The 23,503-nt window shown below is 28.5% G+C and overlaps 1 protein-coding gene across 1 annotated transcript in view; it reads right to left on the reverse strand.

Moving 5' to 3' along the window:
* The window catches only part of LOC113376968 (popeye domain-containing protein 3-like), a 241,820-nt gene that overhangs the window by 115,599 nt on the left and 102,718 nt on the right, over window positions 1–23,503 (reverse strand). The window lies entirely within an intron of this gene.

Consider the following 23,503-nt stretch of genomic DNA (forward strand, 5'->3'; position numbering starts at 1 on the left):
AAATAGATAACAAAAAATTTAAAAGTACACTTGTGGATCATGCTAATATCAACAACCATAAGATTGATTTTGACAACCCCAAATTTTATTCCATGAGAAAGACTTATTTAAACGGAGCATGGCAGAATCAATGTTAATAGTTCGGACTAACAATAGCATAAATCTAAGAACCGACACAAATATTTTACATGACACTTATATAAACATCATTAATAATTTATAAATTTTTTCATTTATCTTATTCTTTTCAATAAATTAATTTGTTTTTTCATTTTTATTAATTTTTGTATGCGATAGCACTCCTTTTGTTTACATTATAATGATACCCTCTCTGTCTCCATCTAGAAAGTACTTCAAATTTGTTTAGAATATTTCTGTAAGTGTTATATGTTTCTTTAGTACTGTGACAAGCATTGCAAGGAATAGTTGGTGTTTTTTGTATATCAAAAATTAAATGAAATTCAAATAAAGTATTAAAGAATGTGTAGTATATAAGTAACTGTTTTTGAAATTACACTGAAGATGAGACACACCATGGTCTCGAAACGTCTGTAATCATAAAATAAAGTTGTGTTAAACAAATCTGAGTGCTGTTTTGTTCATATTAAACAATTATATATATATATATATATATATATATATATGTATGTATGTGTATATATGTGTATATGTGCATGTATATATATGTTTACATGTATATGTTTGTAGATATATATATAGATATATATATATATATATATATATATATATATAAGTATATATATGATACAGTTTTGCAGCCACAAGTCGAAAAATAAGTTTCTAGCTATTCTGCTAGCTCATCATTAACTCAGATTTACATATATTAATTGATTTATTTTAATATTTGAACATTTTTTTACCACTTGATATTATATTTTCTTTTATTTTCTTTTATCTTTCAGAATTTGATATATTTCGATTACTTGATTTCATTTTTCAAAATTTTATATATATATACATATTTTTTTGTTTTTAGAACAAAATATTCATGTTTGTCAAATTTTACATAAAATAATTTTTTGAATGTTTAATAACTTGCAAAACTGGTTTGGTATGTATAATTTTAATTCTGTTTTATTTTATTTTGTTACTTTGTTTTATTACTCTTGTTTTTTAGCTGAATGATGAGCTAGCAGAATAGCTCGAAACGTATTAAAAAGATTTATATTTACGTTCTGGTTTTATTTTTCGACTTGTGGCTGCAAAACTGTATCATATAATGTTTCAAAGTCGAAACAAACAATATCAATATATATATATATATGTTTAATTTGAGTTTAATAATCGGGCGTAACATCAATAAAAATAGTATGAGTTTTTTTTAAAAATTTATTTATTTAAAATCCATACGTTTCGGCTAGCATCTTAGCCATCATTCAGTGGTAATCAAGTTAACTATAAAAATTGAAACTAAATAAATTATATGAAAGGAAATTTTGTGGAAAAACAATAATAATAATAATAGTAATAAAACACTTACAATTTTGTATCCTAATATAGCATATGAAACCATTATTAATCCATGGTATGAGTATGTGCACATTGATAAGATATATATTTTTTAACACAAACATCACAAATGGTAAAACACACTAATAATCATGATAACTTAACAAGTTGTCGAAACTATGTATTTACTCTTTGGAGTTTAGGATAGAAATGCCACATTTTTCTCAAAGCAGTTTTTAGCATGTGTTGATATTTTCTGGAAAATTTAAAAGGCGATGGGATTTTGTTATTTTTTAAGGAATTTTGACACGCTATTAAGAAACCACGTGTTCGTTTCGATAAGGGCCGTATTGTCATTGCGTTTATTTATGACTCTGTCGTTATGTAATTGTAAAAACAACCCCTCAGCGAATCTTCTTTTAATTGTATTCTCTTCAAAATGTAAAATTTTAGGGTTAAAAAAATCGATATTATGATTTAAATTTTTAATATGCTCAGTTAACATTGTTTTAAATTGCTTAGAATTTTTTGAATTATTTTTGTGTTGATTAAGGCGTTTACTCAGGTTTTGGCTAGCTTCTCCAATATAAAAGAGTTCGCAATTAGAGCAATTAATTTGATATACTAAATTCCTGAGGCGGTCAAAATTGAACTTAGATTTCATTTGTGTAAAAATTGAACTAAGGGTTGCATCACAATTACATACCAACAGAATGCCACATTGTTGAAATAGTTTTTTCCACGAGAAATATAAATCTTTTACGTACGGTAGGCAAATGACACCAGTATATGATTCTAAGTCTAAGCGGTTTTTATGGTCTGTGAGGTCTTTTTGTTTGTTAAAAATGTAACTGCGTCTGTTATTTATGACCGAGTTGATTATGTTTGTAGGATATGAGTTGTTTTTCAGTGTGTTTATAACCAGGTCAATGTTCGTGTCCCAGAAGTTTTTGTCAGATAGTAATATGGCGTGGTCTGTTAAATTTATTATTGTCGCAATTTTCATTTTAAGAGGGTGGTATGAGTGGTAATTTATGTATCGTCCGGAGCTAGTTGGTTTCTGGTACCAGTTAGTAATTAAATTTAGAATTTTTACACAAATGAAATCTAAGTTCAATTTTGACCGCCTCAGGAATTTAGTATATCAAATTAATTGCTCTAATTGCGAACTCTTTTATATTGGAGAAACTAGCCAAAACCTGAGTAAACGCCTTAATCAACACAAAAATAATTCAAAAAATCCTAAGCAATTTAAAACAATGTTAACTGAGCATATTAAAAATTTAAATCATAATATCGATTTTTTTAACCCTAAAATTTTACATTTTGAAGAGAATACAATTAAAAGAAGATTCGCTGAGGGGTTGTTTTTACAATTACATAACGACAGAGTCATAAATAAACGCAATGACAATACGGCCCTTATCGAAACGAACACGTGGTTTCTTAATAGCGTGTCAAAATTCCTTAAAAAATAACAAAATCCCATCGCCTTTTAAATTTTCCAAAAAATATCAACACATGCTAAAAACTGCTTTGAGAAAAATGTGGCATTTCTATCCTAAACTCCAGAGAGTAAATACATAGTTTCGACAACTTGTTAAGTTATCATGATTATTAGTGTGTTTTACCATTTGTGATGTTTGTGTTAAAAAATATATATCTTATCAATGTGCACATACTCATACCATGGATTAATAATGGTTTCATATGCTATATTAGGATACAAAATTGTAAGTGTTTTATTACTATTATTATTATTATTGTTTTTCCACAAAATTTCCTTTCATATAATTTATTTAGTTTCAATTTTTATAGTTAACTTGATTACCACTGAATGATGGCTAAGATGCTAGCCGAAACGTATGGATTTTAAATAAATAAATTTAAAAAAAAAACTCATACTATTTTTATTGATGTTACGCCCGATTATTAAACTCAAATTAAACATATATATCAACATCAAATTCAAGACTATTCAAAAATATATATATATATATATATATATATATATATATATATATATATGTTTACATATATGTTGTATATTTATATGTCTCCCGGCCTTGAAATATAGATTTCAAAATAATTGGTAATCTTCATTAATGTGAATTAATTAAGTAAATGTTAGTGGTTTTGGTTAGTGTTATATTCCATGAACTGCATTTCTTGATTCTTATTGGAAATCATAGTTCATTTTATTTTTTTTTTTTAATTATAAGACTAATCAGTAATAATCAGTTCATTATTTTCTAAATTATCTTATTGGAGCACCGTAACATTGTCTCCTTAAAACTGGTTATTATGGTTGTATTTGCAGACGAGAAAAGTCTCCATATAAAAGTCTCCATAGAAAAGACTCCATATTCCACATGCTCTTGTGTTTTGAAGCTGCTGATGTTGAGCAAGCGTGTTTTCGGGGATATAAAGCATTGACGCGTAGCAAGTTGATGTTTAAGATTTTTGAATATGGAAGTGATCAGGATCTTTTTTATTGTATCTTAAGCAACATTCAACAATGTTCCGATCTGCGTTTGATTTCTTCCGAAATGTCAATAATTTGAGGTTTTGAAATATAAGCCATGATTGAATATGATTTCACGATATATAGTTCCCTTTTTCGTGTTATTAGTAATCTTGTTTTAGTTCGATTTATTTGCAGAAGTTTATAACATTTCATATCAAATTTTATCGTTTTGTTATATGAATAGATTTTGCAAGATTTATGCATTGCTATCAACCATTTTGTCGCTAAATCAGATATTAGTTCGAATATAATACTATATTCATTATATCTTGTGTTTAAGAGACATGCGATAAAATAACATAGGAAAACCTCAATTTTTTCATTTAATCTTGTTAATAAATATAAGTGGTAAAGATATAACGTTTAAATACTCATGTGTTTAGGTATGGTATCGATAATTGATAGATGAATGGATTTTTGGACAGCGCTATGGGGTGACATTTGTAATAAGTTAAAGTTTTAGGTTTGAGTTTTGATTTGAACCCCAACGTGCAAAATTCCATTTCACCTAAGAATGATGTCAATGTCTTTAGTTTTAAATATTTGTTAATGCGTACTTAAATTAGGTATGTCTTGCTTGATTGTTAGAACCAATGTTTTTGGCAATGGATGTTAATGCGTACTTAAGTTAAGTAAGTATGTTTTGCTTGATTGTCATGACTTGTTTTGATTTTATCAATTTATTAAGTGATTTATTCATTTTGTAATCATTAATAAATTCTGTGATGTTCTATTCTTTGTCATTTTAGTATTTGTACAAAGTTGAGATTCATAACACGTACCAGTTTAATGAGTACATGCTAAACTTGCAATTCAGATTCATATATTAGATTCAAATAGAGATTTTAATCATATTAGAGTGATAATAAGATCGCTCCAATATAATTTTTTATCAAACGCGATGCCCGTTTCATTTTTCGCGCAAGAATTTTTAATAATTGTGCCTCACTTAGTTTGAAGTATAAGAGTGCGATGTATTTTGATAGGGCTATTCTAGATTTTTCCACTATCAATTTTATTTTATAGCTAGAATTTGAAGTGAAAAACACATTAATTCGCGCGCTATATGTATAGATATGGAATTTCGTGCTTAGACGATTTGGAGTTGGAAAGAAAAGTTTTGAATGGTTAGACTTCAATTCATAAAGATTGAGTTTAGCTTGCGTTAAAATGATAGTGAGATTGTTGTTAATAAAAAATTTCATTATTGTATCAGTTGTAGTGAATGAACTATGAACGCTAAAATAATTTCTGGGGATTTCGAATATTTTTAGATGTTTAGTTATGCTTTGTTTAGGTGATTGTTCTGAACATCGTATTGATAAGAACGTATGTTGTTGATTCATGTTTATTTTGTTATTGGAAGTTTTTCCCCGAATTGTTTGATGAATCATTCTGTCGTTTATCTGAACTAAAACTTGTTCAATCACTCTCTTTATATCGACCGTTAGTATTGAAGTATGAATTTTAACATTCGGCATAATGAAACAGATTTCGTTTCGGATATTCGGTCTAACAAGTTGTAGCTCAGTTAACAGCAGACTTGTATTGGATTTACAAGGTGCTTCCAAAATTACGCGAAAATTAGTTGTTAAATTGATTGACTTTAACACGTTTCGATGAGGTGAATATAAACTTATTTTAGGTATGCTTGCGTTAATGAAGTTATCATATTCGGTGAATTGGTTTCTGTTTGCAAGTGAAATATGACCTTTTAATGTTACTTGCCTGCTATATTCTATGTCTTTGATATTTTTGCAAATTGAATTATAATACCAAAACTTCCGTCAATAGTCTTAGTGGTATTAGTAATAGAATGCTCTTCGCGTTGTTTTTCCGTTTCAGTAAAATATTGTTTATCATCGTATGGTTCGCGTATTTCAGAAGATGTATCTACTTGAGCTTCAAAGTTAGATTCATGATTTGAAACCAAAATTGATTTAGAAATGTTTAATTGAGGTAAATAAAATTGAGGCTGTTTTATGTTACCTGCATTATTTGTTGTTTTTGTATAATTTAAATTGAATTCCGAACTAGTATCTGATTTATTCAATGCTGCTAGTCTAAGCTTTGATAATGTTGTCAAGCATTTTTGGTATTTATCAAAAAACTCTTCTAATTCGTCATCAAATAAATTATCAATTTCTTCTTCATCATCAAGTAAAGTTGCTATTTTGATAACCGTATCTTCAAATAAGTCAAAAATAGGTATTACATATTCTTTAAAACGGCTTATTTCAGAAATATTTAATTCACACACAGGCATGTGTGACCATTGATTGCAAATCTTTTTGCAATATGCTAATTGCGATTTAATTTCTAGTTGCTTTGTTTTGAGTGATTTTTAAGTTTTTAACGATTCCATCTTGTCACAGATCGTACTAAACTTTATTAATTAAATCAGGAAAGATTGATAAGAAGGAAATGTAATTGAATAACCTTGTTTCTTGCTTTGCTTGTGCTTGTAGCTGTAGCTCCAAATTTGAACTGCCTATCTTGATTTTGATCTTCCTCTTTATTTAATCTTGATTTACTTAGTTTATGCTTGTTTTGCTTGATTTCTCCTTCGATTGCTGGACGTCACATCCGGCTCGAATGGACCAATGGAAATTTAGGATGATGTTATGATTGCTTGCCTTATGAAGGACTAATTGTAAATACTTTGATTATAACTGTATATATTTACTTTATATTAATAACAAGTTATAAGTATATTTACAACGATGAAAATTTAAGATGTTGTTATGATTGCTTGCCTTATGAAGGACCAATTGTAAATACTTTGATTATAACTGTATATATTTATTTTATATTAATAACAAGTTATAAGTATATTTACAATAATTTTAATACTGTTTTTGATAACGATCTGATTGATTGATTGATTTGTATAATTTTCCGATTGATGATTTTTTGTTTATATATCCATATAACCGCATGCTTTGATTGGCGCGAACAATATGTGTGCATGTGTTTGCAAATATATGTATGTGTATGTGTATACATATATGCATTTATTGTTTTGCGTATATATACATATATATCTTATGTTATAATTTTTTATATAACTATTATCGTTCCATAACTATTATCGTTTTTCAGTTAATATCTATACTTTTTCTTAATAAATTTCTCTTTATCACATATTTTTTCATTTTTACATGGTCTATCATGGTTTTATTATGTTTCTATATTTTCATTTTGATCCACATATTATGTTTAACCGTTGATTATGGATTGCTTACACATGTATATTTTTTCTATGTTCTTACTGCGCATGATCGCTGAGAAAAATTTCGTAATATGAAACCACTAAAATTCTCTCTATCCCGTTCTCTCATCCAATGACGATACAGTTTCAACTATTTTCCGCAAACACGTACGCACACATTTTACTCTCGTACACACACGTAACACATTTTTCAAACTGACAACATGTTTGTTTGGAATAAGCTTTTTTATAATAAAGTATATCATTTATTTTAATTTTACAATTTTTTTTAAAATTTTCATAAATCGACGTTTTATCAATTTTTTATTTCATATTTATTTTTTTCGTGCAATTTTGTGTGTTTTTGTGTTATTTTTCGAAGTTTATTTGTATGGTGAGTTTCTTTACATTTGTTTATTTCATTGTTGTTTTTCATATATACTTTTTATATACATTGTTTTACTTATTTTTGTCTGTTAATTATGTATTTTTTATATTGTTTTAATATATATATATATATATATACATATATATATATATATATATATAAACATATATATATATATACGCAAAACAATAAATGTATATATGTATACACATACACATACATATATTTGCAAACACATGCACACATATTGTTCGCGCCAATCAAAGCATGCGGTTATATGGATATATAAACAAAAAATCATCAATCGGAAAATTATACAAATCAATCAATCAATCAATCAGATCGTTATCAAAAACAGTATTAAAATTATTGTAAATGTACTTATAACTTGTTATTAATATAAAATAAATATATACAGTTATAATCAAAGTATTTACAATAGGTCCTTCATAAGGCAAGCAACCATAACAACATCCTAAATTTTCATCGTTGTAAATATACTTATAACTTGTTATTAATATAAAGTAAATATATATAGTTATAATCAAAGTATTTACAATTGGTCCTTCGTAAGGCAAGCAATCATAACAACATCCTAAATTTTCATTGGTCCTTCGAGCCGGATGTGACGTCCAGCAATTGAAGGAGAAATCAAGCAAAATAAGCATAAACTAAGTAAATCAAGATTAAATAATGAGGAAGATCAAAATCAAGATAGGCAGTTCAAATTTGGAGCTACAGCTACAAGCACAAGCAAAGCAAGAAACAAGGTTATTCAATTACATTTCCTTCTTATCAATTTTTCCTTATTTAATTAATAAAGTTTAGTACGATCTGTGACAAGATGGAATCGTTAAAAACTTTAAAATCACTCAAAACAAAGCAACTAGAAATTAAATCGCAATTAGCATATTGCGAAAAGATTTGCAATCAATGGTCACACATGCCTGTGTGTGAATTAAATATTTCTGAAATAAGCCGTTTTAAAGAATATGTAATACCTATTTTTGACTTATTTGAAGATACGGTTATCAAAATAGCAACTTTACTTGATGATGAAGAAGAAATTGATAATTTATTTGATAACGAATTAGAAGAGTTTTTTGATAAATACCAAAAATGCTTGACAACATTATCAAAGCTTAGACTAGCAGCATTGAATAAATCAGATACTAGTTCGGAATTCAATTTAAATTATACAAAAACAACAAATAATGCAGGTAACATAAAACAGCCTCAATTTTATTTACCTCAATTAAACATTTCTAAATCAATTTTGGTTTCAAATCATGAATCTAACTTTGAAGCTCAAGTAGATACATCTTCTGAAATACGCGAACCATACGATGATAAACAATATTTTACTGAAACGGAAAAACAACGCGAAGAGTATTCTATTACTAATACCACTAAGACTATTGACGGAAGTTTTGGTACTATAATTCAATTTGCAAAAATATCAAAGACATAGAATATAGTAGGCAAGTAACATTAAAACGTCATATTTCACTTGCAAACAGAAACCAATTCACCGAATATGATAACTTCATTAACGCAAGCATACCTAAAATAAGTTTATATTCACCTCATCAAGACGTGTTAAAGTCAATCAATTTAACAACTAATTTTCGCGTAATTTTGGAAACACCTTGTAAATCCAATACAAGTCTGCTGTTAACTGAGCTACAACTTGTTAGACCGAATATCCGAAACGAAATCTGTTTCATTATACCGAATGTTAAAATTCATACTTCAATACTAACGGTCGATATAAAGAGAGTGATTGAACAAGTTTTAGTTCAGATAAACGACAGAATGATTCATCAAACAATTCGGGGAAAAACTTCCAATAACAAAATAAACATGAATCAACAACATACGTTCTTATCAATACGATGTTCAGAACAATCACCTAAACAAAGCATAACTGAACATCTAAAAATATTCGAAATCCCCAGAAATTATTTTAACGTTCATAGTTCATTCACTACAGCTGATACAATAATGAAATTTTTTATTAACAACAATCTCACTAACATTTTAACGCAAGCTAAACTCAATCTTTATGAATTGAAGTCTAACCATTCAAAACTTTTCTTTCCAACTCCAAATCGTCTAAGCACGAAATTACATATCTATACATATAGCGCGCGAATGAATGTGTTTTTCACTTCAAATTCTAGCTATAAAATAAAATTGATAGTGGAAAATCTAGAATAGCCCTATCAAAATACATCGCACTCTTATACCTCAAACTAAGTGAGGCACAATTATTAAAAATTCTTGCGCGAAAAATGAAACGGGCATCGCGTTTGATAAAGAATTATATTAGAGCGATCTTATTATCACTCTAATATGATTAAAATCTCTATTTTTATAAATAAAAAATCGCTTTTGCGAATATATTTTATTTATTCAAAACAGAAATGTATGCAAACTACTGGTTATATACAATACATTAAAATCATTGTAGCATACTAAAGCATTGCAACGCGCCAAGGTCTCCATCTTGGTTTCTAACTAAAGACTGCATCGCACGATTGACAATTTTGCAATTTTTGCGATTGAAATATGAATCTGAATTGCAAGTTTAGCACGTACTCATTAAACTGGTACGTGTTATGAATCTCAACTTTGTACAAATACTAAAATGACAAAGAATAGAACATCACAGAATTTATTAATGATTAACAAAATGAATAAATCACTTAATAAATTGATAAAATCAAAACAAGTCATGACAATCAAGCAAAACATACTTACTTAACTTAAGTACGCATTAACAAACCATTGCCAAAAACATTGGTTCTAACAATCAAGCAAGACATACCTAATTTAAGTACGCATTAACAAATATTTAAAACCAAAGACATTGACATCATTCTTAGGTGAAATGGAATTTTTCACGTTGGGGTTCAAATCAAAACTCAAATCTAAAACTTTAACTTATTACAAATGTCACCCCATAGCGCTGTCCAAAAATCCATTCATCTATCAATTATCGATACCATACCTAAACACATGAGTATTTAAACGTTATATCTTTACCACTTATATTTATTAACAAGACTAAATGAAAAAATGGAGGTTTTTCTATGTTATTTTATCGCATGTCTCTTAAACACAAGATATAATGAATATAGTATTCTATTCGAACTAATATCTGATTTAGCGACAAAATGGTTGATAGCAATGCATAAATCTTGCAAAATCTATTTATATAACAAAACGATAAGATTTGATATGCAATGTTATAAACTTCTGCAAATAAATCGAACTAAAACAAGATTACTAATAACACGAAAAAGGGAACTATATATCGTGAAATCATATTCAATCATGGCTTATATTTCAAAACCTCAAATTATTGACATTTCGGAAGATTATGAATATGTTCTCTGAATAAAAACATTTTTTCATTAAAACTGGTTTTTAATTACTGGATGGATGCCCAAGAAACAATTTTATTATATTATTTCACCATCTGAAGAAAAACCTCTCGCTTTTATATATATATATATATATATATATATATATATATAATAATAATAATAATAAATGGTAGTCTGCCCAAAAGCAGGTCCATGGTGGGAGAGCCATCACAACAAATGATTTCCTTGCCCTTCATCTATTTTTTTTTTTATTTCATATATTTTCCTTTCCAAACTTTTGTTTCCATGCTTCTTGATCATATGCTTCGGCTTTCAGTTCCCTGTATTTTCATTTCTCGCGTAAGTCGTCAATCGTTTGCATTCTTCTTCTTCCCATTCCTTTTGTTCCTTCTATTTTACCCTCGACGATGTCGTGTAGGAGGCACTCTTTTTGCAAAAGAGGTCCGATCCAGTTTCCTTTCCTTCTCAGAATTGTGCTCAGTAGAGTCCTTTCTTCACCCACTCTTCCCAGGACTTCTTCATTTGTTACTTTGTCTGTCCACTTTATCTTTTCTATTCGCCTCCAGCACCACATTTCAAAACTCTCAAGGTAGTTTTTATCAGCTTTTCTCAGATTCCATGTCTCCGATCCGTGCAAAGCTATGCTCCAGACGTAGCACTTTATTAGTCTCTTCCGTAAGTCAAGACTCAGTTTGCTCGTCAGTAGCGTTCTCTTCTTCGTGAATGCCGCCTTGGCGCTTGCGATCCTTGTCGTGATCTCTTTCGTGCAGTATCCGTCTCTGGTTAGTATGCTTCCCAGGTATTCGAAGTGATCCACGTCTTCCATATATATATATATATATATATATATATATATATATATATATATATATATATATATATATATATATATATATATATATATATATATATATCTTATATATAAAATTCTTCTGTAACAATGCAAGTTTCATTAATCCTCCTAAACTATAATTCGGATTTTCATGAATCTTCCTGAAGTTTGTTCGGGAAATTTTCTAGAATGTTTTATTATTATTTATAGAAATATAGTTAAATTGTAGAAATAAATGGAAAAAATTACAAAAAACCGCTTATCATTGTTTGCCCTTGAAAATATTTGAAGCTTAGTTTGACATTAAAAACAATTGAAGACTGTCATTTGCCAAACATTTCTATTCACTTATAGGCTAAGGCAATATTAAAATATAATAAATTCATGATTATGAATAAGGAAAATGTAATGTCTACATTATTAATGCCGAAAAGCAGCTGAGATGTGCCAAAAATTAAATTATTATAACATGCAAATAATATAACATGCGTCGACAGTCTGCGCATGCGTCTGACGCGCACGGCGAATCGTGTTCTCAACGTGCGCGTGGTTTGCTTTTGCTTGCAATAATTTTGTTTGCGCACTTTGCGAACAGATTCGCCGTACGAATTCGTGCAAAGGAGACGAGCCATAAGTGATTGCGCTCAAAAATATTGAATTTGCAATTTGCCTTACTATACTAAGTCACAATACAAAAAAATTATTTAGAAGTTTCATTGTGTCAAAAATTCATATGTTTATCATTGGGTACGGAATATTTACTCAATGGAGCGCTTTCGGTCTGAAATTTTTTTACTGTTTTCCATTTCGTTTGGAATTTTGGAACTAGGTTCATCTTACTCTTCAGAAGTGAAAACAATTTAGACTCCTTTACCACTTCTCGGGTGGATGACATTTCTTTTCAGTGGTGTAATTTTACTTTTTTCAAAATAACGTTGGGTATCGATAAAAGAACTAATTATAAGAGAAAAATGTTTAATAATGTTTTTCAAAAAAGTAAATACTTTTCAAGTTACTGGCTACTGAAAATTTGTTTCTTTTTTGCGTTTTTCATCATTTTTTGCTAATATCTTCAAAAATATACATTTTAACGATAATCATGTAATGAACAAAATTATATCAATTAAAATCTTAATAAATCGCTATTTTATAGTGTTTTAGGAACATTATTAGGCTAGATATGAAAATGGGTTTTTATAGTGCTCAAAATAAGCTTTAAAATGAGTACTTCTGCGTGTAAAATGAGTAAACTATCATGCAAATAAAAGACTCCTTTATAATATTTTTTCATTTAAATCAAATAGTTTTTCAGTGCCATTTTCACCAAATTTAAAAATAATCGTATTCCATCTAGAACTAACTTGGTTTAAGAGATCTTGATGGATTCTAGAAAATACCACAACTTTAGTACAAACGATTTTTAAAAAACTCATGATTTCATGAAAAAAAAAAACGTTAAAAAATACATCCAATTTCTCATTATAATATGTCTGAAAGAATACGTATAAAAGTATATATATAAAAATTCGAGGTATTTTTCTGATTAATTAATTATTGTTATTACACAAATATTGATAGAGGTATTAATTAAGGAGTGCGAGACTGTCCAACCAGAGGTCTTTCGAGCCCTTTAACCCTTCGCCGTTTCACAATAAGAGAAGTTACGGTAAAATTTATGATAGAGAAAGTTGTAACTCATTTAATCACCTTTAAAATAGTGTATTACAAGTTTTGATAAAATCAGAATTAAAAGAGTAATAAACCAATTATTGCGGTGGATGGTGACGGAGTGCAAATTGATTTCACTTCTGAACTTAAGATAAGGATTATCCTATTTCCAAAATATCAAGTAAATTGGAGCACAGTATAAACATTCACAGAGCAATAATTTTGTTGATCGTAAGTTGAATAGAGCACATGTGAACAGGATTTAACAAATTAATTTACTTCAAATATAAACTTAAGCAATAATGTATATTGATTTATTGGAGAAAAAAATGTAATTTAGATATTAAAATTACTAAAAGCCAGTTAAAATATGGTACGAAATTGTAAAAATTATAGGCAACAATATTGAAGCAATTATTTTGGGTAGAAAAATAAAAGGTGATATTGCTTCTTTATATTAATTCTTTCTGAATTTGTTGTACTTTTTAAAAGATTTCAATTTTCAACACGTGTATCTTATGCTATGACCATAAATCACAAAGGCAGACGATCATTTTTAGTGTGATAAATTTGGAAAATCAATGATTTAGCCGTGAATAAACAAAAAATCATTCATTTAAACATCTACATCTACAGGTATGTCTAAAAATATTGTATAATCCTTAAATTGAATAAAATAAATTGATCTATTGGAAATAAAGTTGTTCTATAAATCGCAGTGTATAATTTTTAATATATAATTTTATTGAACATATTTTAATATTTGTTAAAGGCATAATTGAAGTGTTAACTGTGAGAATTGAGAATAATCATTTTATTTGAAACAGTACTACATTTAACATCACTAACATATTGGTGTAAATAGTAACTCGAAGAACAATAATGATTATTTTTAACTGAACGGTATAAGTATTAGTATAGGATATTAAAAAAACGTAGAGGTGGGTACAGGACAACGTCTGTCGGATCATCTAGTATATATATATATATATATATATATATATAAATATAAATTTTGATGAGTTATTTAGAATCGGGCAGTAACACTAAGTAAAGAAAAAAAATCTAAAGTAGTTTTGAAATACTTTATTTATCCATACGTTTCGGTCTTCATCAAGACCGTCATTCAGTGAAAAACTAAAAAATTTTATATGATTTAGGAGGAAAATAATATAAAGTTATAACTTATATATAAGTGCTTACAGAAATTAATTATACAAAAATACACTACACTTTTACACTGTGATAAACCAGGCTATTAATAATTGGAACATTTAAACTAATTAATTTTTTGGCAATTTTTTGCTTACATTCTAGTGTGTACAAATTTACTAACGTCTAAAAACTGAATGAATTGTGTTCACAATTTTTGCGAAAGTGTAAAAAGACCGGCAAACATATGTTTTTTGTAAAATAATAAAATAATAAAAATACACGCTTCATTCAGATATGGTGGCGTTTTTGAAAATGGTCTAGGGTTATTTTATAGTCATTGCAAAGCAAATTGTTGTCAGTTCTTCAATTTATGGCTGTATCCTTGTGTAAAGATATTAAGCATCCTTCGCTAAATCGTCTTTTAAATAAATTATTTTCGAAATGTAGAATCGTGAGATTGGAAAAATCAATGTTATGTTTGAGCTGATTAATATGATCTGTTAATTGTGTTTTATACTGATTTTTAGTTTTAGAATTGTTTTTGTGTTGAGATGTTATTTTGTGCAGGTTCTGACTAGTTTCACCTATGTAGACGCAATTACAATCTAGACAATTAAGCTTATAAACTAGATTACTTAAGATTCTTGGGTAAAATTTTGATTTTAATTTTGTAAAAAGAGTTGAAAAAGTGTTTTCGGAAGTACAAACTACTCTCATATTATTTTTATTGAAAAGTTTTCTCCACGGGTAATGTAAATCTTTAATGAAAGGTAAACTTATAGTTCCGACGTAGTTTTCAAGGTTTGGGTTATCAATTAAATTATTGTGACGGTTTTGGAGATATAAGATTCTATTTTTTGTTATGGATTGGATGAGGTGTTGTGGGTAGGAGTTTTTGGTTAGGATTTGTGAAATGAAAGAGAGATTCTTTCTTAAAAATTTACCGTGTGATAATAATAATGCGTAGTCAATTAAGTTTATGATTGTGCCTATTTTGATAGAGAGGGGGTGGTAAGAGTGGTAATTAAGATAACGGCCTGAGTATGTTGGTTTGTGATACCAATCAGTTATTATATTATTGTTTTCGCAAAAGAGTTGTACATCTAAGAAACTGATAGATTTATTATTTTCTAATTCATAAGTGAATTGTAGGTGTTGGTTGTGGGCATTAAAAGAATTTACCAGAGCTGTTGTGTCACTGTTTGGGATGCATGTTATGATGTCATCAACATATATCGGTAGTAAAAATTAGTTTGTTGTAGGAATTTAAAATTGTGGATTCTATGTGTTGAAGGGCTATTTCAGCTAAAGATGGGGAGGCTGGAGATCCCATTGGTGTACAAAATGTTTGGAAGTAGAATGTACTATCAAACTCAAAATATGTGTTAGAAATTAAAAATTTTATTGTTTCTCGAAACCAGTGTAGGGAAATTGTGGTATGGAAGGATATATCGTGCCATTTTTTAGTTATGGCTTCAAGGATAAGGTCTAATGGAACGTTTGTAAACAATGATACTACGTCTAAACTAATTAAAACGTTATCATTTGGAACTGTAATTTGTTTAAGTTTTTCGACAAACTCGAAAGAATTTTTTATGTGAAATGGGGATTGTTTGGTGACAGGAGTTATGGAATTGTTTATATATCTTGATAATTTATAAAGTGGTAAGTTAATGTCTGATACAATAGGAAGAAAAGGTAAGTCAGGTTTATAGATTTTGAGAAGGCAGTATAATCTTGGGTGGTAAGGATGTAAGTTTTTTAAATTTGAAGCTATGTCTTTGGGTAACTGTTTATTAGTAACGAGTTTGTCGATAAACTTGTGGCAACTACGGTTTATGTGATCTGTAGGATCATTAACAGCGATGTTGTAAGTTTTTTGGTATGAGAGTAAATTCGAAACTTTATCTAGGTAATCTTTTTTGTTTGGCTCTAGTAACAATGATTTCAGGATTATTTTTCAAAAAAAGTTTACATTGTTTCAGATCTTTTAAGATATAGTTATAGTCAAGGTTTGTGCATGAGGATTTTGTAAATGAGATGAGTTTTTTGCAAAAGATGGATCTGGTTAAATTTTGATATTTAGATTCTTTAATTTGTTGTAAACAATTTTCTAGGTTACTGATAATTTTAATGAAATTGGATTTGTGAGAATTGATAGGAATTGATGAGATTGATTTAGACGTTAGTCAATTTGTACACACTAGAATGTAAGCAAAAAAATTGTCAAAAAAATTAATTATTAACAACATCCTAAATTTTCATCGCTGTAAATATACTTATAACTTGTTATTAATATAAAGTAAATATATATAGTTATAATCAAAGTATTTACAATTGGTCCTTCATAAGGCAAGCAATCATAACAACATCCTAAATTTTCATTGGTCCTTCGAGCCGGATGTGACGTCCAGCAATCGAAGGAGAAATCAAGCAAAACAAGCATAAACTAAGCGAATCAAGATTAAATAATGAGGAAGATCAAAATCAAGATAGGCAGTTTAATTTTGGAGCTACAGCTACAAGCAAAGCAAGAAACAAGGTTATTCAATTACATTTCCTTCTTATCAATTTTTCCTTATTTAATTAATAAAGTTTAGTACGAGCTGTGATAAGATGGAATCGTTAAAAACTTTAAAATCACTCAAAACAAAGCAACTAGAAATTAAATCGCAATTAGCATATTGCGAAAAGATTTGCAATCAATGGTCACACATGCCTGTGTGTGAATTAAATATTTCTGAAATAAGCCGTTTTAAAGAATATGTAATACCTATTTTTGACTTATTTGAAGATACGGTTATCAAAATAGCAACTTTACTTGATGATGAAGAAGAAATTGATAATTTATTTGATAACGAATTAGAAGAGTTTTTTGATGAATACCAAAAATGCTTGACAATATTATCAAAGCTTAGACTAGCAGCATTGAATAAATCAGATACTAGTTCGGAATTCAATTTAAATTATACAAAAACAACAAATAATGCAAGTAACATAAAACAGCCTCAATTTTATTTACCTCAATTAGACATTTCTAAATCAATTTTGGTTTCAAATCATGAATCTAACTTTGAAGCTCAAGTAGATACATCTTCTGAAATACGCGAACCATACGATGATAAACAATATTTTACTGAAACGGAAAAACAACGCGAAGAGCATTCTATTACTAATACCACTAAGACTATTGACGGAAGTTTTGGTACTATAATTTAATTTGCAAAAATATCAAAGACATAGAATATAGTAGGCAAGTAACATTAAAACGTCATATTTCACTTGCAAACAGAAACCAATTCACCGAATATGATAACTTCATTAACGCAAGCATACCTAAAATAAGTTTATATTCACCTCATCAAGACGTGTTAAAGTCAATCAATTTAACAACTAATTTTCGCGTAATTTTGGAAACACCTTGTAAATCCAATACAAGTCTGCTGTTAACTGAGCTACAACTTGTTAGACCGAATATCCGAAACGAAATCTGTTTCATTATACCGAATGTTAAAATTCATACTTCAATACTAACGGTCGATATAAAGAGAGTGATTGAACAAGTTTTAGTTCAGATAAACGACAGAATGATTCATCAAACAATTCGGGGAAAAACTTCCAATAACAAAATAAACATGAATCAACAACATACGTTCTCATCAATACGATGTTCAGAACAATCACCTAAACAAAGCATAACTGAACATCTAAAAAGATTCGAAATCCCCAGAAATTATTTTAACGTTCATAGTTCATTCACTACAGCTGATACAATAATGAAATTTTTTATTAACAACAATCTCACTAACATTTTAACGCAAGCTAAACTCAATCTTTATGAATTGAAGTCTAACCATTCAAAACTTTTCTTTCCAACTCCAAATCGTCTAAGCACGAAATTACATATCTATACATATAGCGCGCGAATGAATGTGTTTTTCACTTCAAATTCTAGCTATAAAATAAAATTGATAGTGGAAAATCTAGAATAGCCCTATCAAAATGCATCGCACTCTTATACCTCAAACTAAGTGAGGCACAATTATTAAAAATTCTTGCGCGAAAAATAAAACGGGAAATAAAGAATTATATTGGAGCGATCTTATTATCACTCTAATATGATTAAAATCTCTATTTTTATAAATATAAAATCGCTTTTGCGAATATATTTTATTTATTCAAAACAGAAATGTATGCAAACTACTGGTTATATACAATACATTAAAATCATTGTAGCATACTAAAGCATTGCAACGCGCCAAGGTCTCCATCTTGGTTTCTAACTAAAGACTGCATCGCACGATTGACAATTTTGCAATTTTTGCGATTGAAATATGAATCTGAATTGCAAGTTAAGCACGTACTCATTAAACTGGTACGTGTTATGAATCTCAACTTTGTACAAATACTAAAATGACAAAGAATAGAACATCACAGAATTTATTAATGATTAACAAAATGAATAAATCACTTAATAAATTGATAAAATCAAAACAAGTCATGACAATCAAGCAAAACATACTTACTTAACTTAAGTACGCATTAACAAACCATTGCCAAAAACATTGGTTCTAACAATCAAGCAAGACATACCTAATTTAAGTACGCATTAACAAATATTTAAAACTAAAGACATTGACATCATTCTTAGGTGAAATGGAATTTTTCACGTTGGGGTTCAAATCAAAACTCAAATCTAAAACTTTAACTTATTACAAATGTCACCCCATAGCGCTGTCCAAAAATCCATTCATCTATCAATTATCGATACCATACCTAAACACATGAGTATTTAAACGTTATATCTTTACCACTTATATTTATTAACAAGATTAAATGAAAAAATAGAGGTTTTTCTATGTTATTTTATCGCATGTCTCTTAAACACAAGATATAATGAATATAGTATTCTATTCGAACTAATATCTGATTTAGCGACAAAATGGTTGATAGCAATGCATAAATCTTGCAAAATCTATTCATATAACAAAACGATAAGATTTGATATGCAATGTTAAACGATAAGATTTGTTATGCAATGTTGAACTAAAACAAGATTACTAATAACACGAAAAAGGGAACTATATATCGTGAAATCATATTCAATCATGGCTTATATTTCAAAACCTCAAATTATTGACATTTCGGAAGATTATGAATATGTTCTCTGAATAAAAACATTTTTTCATTAAAACTGGTTTTTAATTACTGGATGGATGCCCAAGAAACAATTTTATTATATTATTTCACCATCTGAAGAAAAACCTCTCGCTTATATATATATATATATATATATATATATATATATATAATAATAATAATAATAAATGGTAGTCTGCCCAAAAGCAGGTCCATGGTGGGAGAGCCATCACAACAAATGATTTCCTTGCCCTTCATCTATTTTTTTTTTATTTCATATATTTTCCTTTCCAAACTTTTGTTTCCATGCTTCTTGATCATGTGCTTCGGCTTTCAGTTCCCTGTATTTTCATTTCTCGCGTAAGTCGTCAATCGTTTGCATTCTTCTTCTTCCCATTCCTTTTGTTCCTTCTATTTTACCCTCGACGATGTCGTGTAGGAGGCACTCTTTTTGCAAAAGAGGTCCGATCCAGTTTCCTTTCCTTCTCAGAATTGTGCTCAGTAGAGTCCTTTCTTCACCCACTCTTCCCAGGACTTCTTCATTTGTTACTTTGTCTGTCCACTTTATCTTTTCTATTCGCCTCCAGCACCACATTTCAAAACTCTCAAGGTAGTTTTTATCAGCTTTTCTCAGATTCCATGTCTCCGATCCGTGCAAAGCTATGCTCCAGACGTAGCACTTTATTAGTCTCTTCCGTAAGTCAAGACTCAGTTTGCTCGTCAGTAGCGTTCTCTTCTTCGTGAATGCCGCCTTGGCGCTTGCGATCCTTGTCGTGATCTCTTTCGTGCAGTATCCGTCTCTGGTTAGTATGCTTCCCAGGTATTCGAAGTGATCCACGTCTTCCATATATATATATATATATATATATATATATATATATATATATATATATATATATATATATATATATATATATATCTTATATATAAAATTCTTCTGTAACAATGTAAGTTTCATTAATCCTCCTAAACTATAATTCGGATTTTCATGAATCTTCCTGAAGTTTGTTCGGGAAATTTTCTAGAATGTTTTATTATTATTTATAGAAATATAGTTAAATTGTAGAAATAAATGGAAAAAATTACAAAAAACCGCTTATCATTGTTTGCCCTTGAAAATATTTGAAGCTTAGTTTGACATTAAAAACAATTGAAGACTGTCATTTGCCAAACATTTCTATTCACTTATAGGCTAAGGCAATATTAAAATATAATAAATTCATGATTATGAATAAGGAAAATGTAATGTCTACATTATTAATGCCGAAAAGCAGCTGAGATGTGCCAAAAATTAAATTATTATAACATGCAAATAATATAACATGCGTCGACAGTCTGCGCATGCGTCTGACGCGCACGGCGAATCGTGTTCTCAACGTGCGCGTGGTTTGCTTTTGCTTGCAATAATTTTGTTTGCGCACTTTGCGAACAGATTCGCCGTACGAATTCGTGCAAAGGAGACGAGCCATAAGTGATTGCGCTCAAAAATATTGAATTTGCAATTTGCCTTACTATACTAAGTCACAATACAAAAAAATTATTTAGAAGTTTCATTGTGTCAAAAATTCATATGTTTATCATTGGGTACGGAATATTTACTCAATGGAGCGCTTTCGGTCTGAAATTTTTTTACTGTTTTCCATTTCGTTTGGAATTTTGGAACTAGGTTCATCTTACTCTTCAGAAGTGAAAACAATTTAGACTCCTTTACCACTTCTCGGGTGGATGACATTTCTTTTCAGTGGTGTAATTTTACTTTTTTCAAAATAACGTTGGGTATCGATAAAAGAACTAATTATAAGAGAAAAATGTTTAATAATGTTTTTCAAAAAAGTAAATACTTTTCAAGTTACTGGCTACTGAAAATTTGTTTCTTTTTTGCGTTTTTCATCATTTTTTGCTAATATCTTCAAAAATATACATTTTAACGATAATCATGTAATGAACAAAATTATATCAATTAAAATCTTAATAAATCGCTATTTTATAGTGTTTTAGGAACATTATTAGGCTAGATATGAAAATGGGTTTTTATAGTGCTCAAAATAAGCTTTAAAATGAGTACTTCTGCGTGTAAAATGAGTAAACTATCATGCAAATAAAAGACTCCTTTATAATATTTTTTCATTTAAATCAAATAGTTTTTCAGTGCCATTTTCACCAAATTTAAAAATAATCGTATTCCATCTAGAACTAACTTGGTTTAAGAGATCTTGATGGATTCTAGAAAATACCACAACTTTAGTACAAACGATTTTTAAAAAACTCATAATTTCATGAAAAAAAACGTTAAAAAATACATCCAATTTCTCATTATAATATGTCTGAAAGAATACGTATAAAAGTATATATATAAAAATTCGAGGTATTTTTCTGATTAATTAATTATTGTTATTACACAAATATTGATAGAGGTATTAATTAAGGAGTGCGAGACTGTCCAACCAGAGGTCTTTCGAGCCCTTTAACCCTTCGCCGTTTCACAATAAGAGAAGTTACGGTAAAATTTATGATAGAGAAAGTTGTAACTCATTTAATCACCTTTAAAATAGTGTATTACAAGTTTTGATAAAATCAGAATTAAAAGAGTAATAAACCAATTATTGCGGTGGATGGTGACGGAGTGCAAATTGATTTCACTTCTGAACTTAAGATAAGGATTATCCTATTTCCAAAATATCAAGTAAATTGGAGCACAGTATAAACATTCACAGAGCAATAATTTTGTTGATCGTAAGTTGAATAGAGCACATGTGAACAGGATTTAACAAATTAATTTACTTCAAATATAAACTTAAGCAATAATGTATATTGATTTATTGGAGAAAAAAATGTAATTTAGATATTAAAATTACTAAAAGCCAGTTAAAATATGGTACGAAATTGTAAAAATTATAGGCAACAATATTGAAGCAATTATTTTGGGTAGAAAAATAAAAGGTGATATTGCTTCTTTATATTAATTCTTTCTGAATTTGTTGTACTTTTTAAAAGATTTCAATTTTCAACACGTGTACCTTATGCTATGACCATAAATCACAAAGGCAGACGATCATTTTTAGTGTGATAAATTTGGAAAATCAATGATTTAGCCGTGAATAAACAAAAAATCATTCATTTAAACATCTACATCTACAGGTATGTCTAAAAATATTGTATAATCCTTAAATTGAATAAAATAAATTGAGCTATTGGAAATAAATTTGTTCTATAAATCGCAGTGTATAATTTTTAATATATAATTTTATTAAACATATTTTAATATTTGTTAAAGGCATAATTGAAGTGTTAACTGTGAGAATTGAGAATAATCATTTCATTTGAAACAGTACTACATTTAACATCACTCACATATTGGTGTAAATAGTAACTCGAAGAACAATAATGATTATTTTTAACTGAACGGTATAAGTATTAGTATAGGATATTAAAAAAACGTAGAGGTGGGTACAGGACAACGTCTGTCGGATCATCTAGTATATATATATATATATATATATATATATATATATATAAATATAAATTTTGATGAGTTATTTAGAATCGGGCAGTAACACTAAGTAAAGAAAAAAAATCTAAAGTAGTTTTGAAATACTTTATTTATCCATACGTTTCGGTCTTCATCAAGACCGTCATTCAGTGGAAAACTAAAAGATTTTATATGATTTAGGAGGAAAATAATATAAAGTTATAACTTATATATAAGTGCTTACAGAAATTA

Source organism: Ctenocephalides felis, unplaced genomic scaffold, assembly GCF_003426905.1.
Source record: "Ctenocephalides felis isolate EL2017-DRISC unplaced genomic scaffold, ASM342690v1 CF-g0.4_SCAFFOLD_01886, whole genome shotgun sequence".
Classification (NCBI taxonomy): Eukaryota; Metazoa; Arthropoda; class Insecta; order Siphonaptera; family Pulicidae; genus Ctenocephalides; species Ctenocephalides felis.